The sequence below is a fragment of the Mytilus galloprovincialis genome, chromosome 13, assembly GCF_965363235.1.
Source record: "Mytilus galloprovincialis chromosome 13, xbMytGall1.hap1.1, whole genome shotgun sequence".
Lineage (NCBI taxonomy): Eukaryota > Metazoa > Mollusca > Bivalvia > Mytilida > Mytilidae > Mytilus > Mytilus galloprovincialis.
Window position 1 is genome coordinate 544,484 of NC_134850.1, and position 1,927 is coordinate 546,410.

Consider the following 1,927-nt stretch of genomic DNA (forward strand, 5'->3'; position numbering starts at 1 on the left):
CACTCAACGAAATCAGCTATGAAGGAAGCTCATATATAAGTTGTAGATACAACATAGTTGTTTCAGACATACACGAAATATCTTAAGGTTTAACTTCTATCAACAGATAACAGTAACATGTTTTTGATTTTAAAGATATATTTTCCGACCCTTGGTTTTTAAAGTAAAAATGAAAAAATGAATATATATACATATATCATAACATAATTAAACGTTACACAAAATGCTCGGACGACCTGATGCGCAAGGTTTCATATAATATATATTTTTATTACAGATATAGAATTGACATCCTGATTATGTAAACCATGGACACCACATAATGAAATTCATGGACGTTCGTATGCCTGTTTTCGAAAATGGTATAGTTATTTTGTTAAACATGTATAATATATAGATATAGGAAGATGAGGTATAAGTGCGAATGAGACAACTCTCCGTCCAAGTAACAATCTATAAAAGTAAACCATTATAGATCAAGGTACGGACTGCGACACGGATCATTGGCTCACAGCGAACAGCAATCTATAAAGGACCTCAAAAATTACTATTAGACTTAATACTTAATCACTTTTGTTTGAAAAAAAAAATCTCTCATATTTCAATTTGGCTCAGTATAAATTCGATATCAGCAGCATGACTGTTGTAGTAAAAATAATTTTGCAGCCGCTCATTATATATTACACATATATTTCGATATCTATTTCAGGTACATCCATAAGGGGTTACAGTATTTACATTGATAAGAATGAAGAAACATAAGGAATGGTAAATATATGCAACACTATTTTTTTTATACATATTTAACAAAACATGGGCTTCTCGGCACAAGACCATACAATAAGCACAAGTGTCCGCTGAATTGAAATGATTCGGCATTGAAGGTGATCTGCTATTAAAAAGATGAACAAACATAATGATATAAGGGAAACTTAATGTTGGGTTAATGTCAATGAGAGCCACCATTCAAACATCAAAATGTTCTAAGACTGTTACTGCATGTTTAAATATATGCTGCATGAATATGCATCTCGTATAGCATACTAGACACTATACAATTAGTCTTATACAGCATATCACACCCGGTCTAAAAGAGGAACTATATTGCATTCGCTTTGTCCATCTGTTGAATATTCAAACTACCACGACTGTATAATAGCATATCGTTCTCGTCATTATACTTGTGTATAGATACATTTGATTTCTGTTTAATATGGGTATATTACGGAAAATATTGTTCCGAGCCCGGTCAAAAGAGGTATGAACAACTTCCACCCTCTTTTTTGAAACTGGCTTAATCTGCTCCTGTTTTTTGCATTATGGTTCACAGGAAGATAAAAAATACAACTAAAATTAAAGGTTAAATTAGAGTAAACGATTTTTGATTAAATAATTAAAATAATTTCTCCTTCATTTTCAGTTTTAGGTAATGCTGTGAGGATGCCTACTCCACGAAATTTCAGTTGCATTATATGTATGAAAACGCATTTAAAAGAGACAAACCGACGAGCAATATTTGATTATGGATTACGGAACTATGTAGAGTCAATTTTTAAAAGACATGTGTACGAACATGACGTAATTTGCTTAAAATGTAGAACAAGAATTCAACGAGAAATTCAAGCTAACAAATTAGTTAACAATGTGAATGTTGCAGAAAAAAATAAAAGTAATGAAAAAAAAAAACAAGCTCTGGAGGCGTCCTTAGTCCAAAAACCATACAACTTTCAATATGTTCTACCACAAAATCACACCGTATGTGTATTGTTTGTAAGAAGCAGAATTCAAATAGGCATAAACTTATTGTTGTTCCCAATGAAGCCAAAACACAAACATTTATAGACAAGGGCATCTTTATTTCCACGAACAGTAGGTGTTGTTTTGATCACCTTGTTGGTAAATACTTCAAGCAAGAGGCTCTGAAAGC

General features: G+C 32.1%; 1 long non-coding RNA gene across 1 annotated transcript; it reads left to right on the forward strand.

Annotated features, from left to right (window-relative positions):
• The first annotated feature begins 270 nt into the window (after nt 1–270).
• Nucleotides 271–1,517, forward strand: LOC143056764 (uncharacterized). The gene is made up of 3 exons (XR_012972500.1): nt 271–362; nt 710–768; nt 1,427–1,517. It is a non-coding gene; the product is annotated as an uncharacterized LOC143056764 (long non-coding RNA).
• The last annotated feature ends 410 nt before the right edge of the window (nt 1,518–1,927 follow it).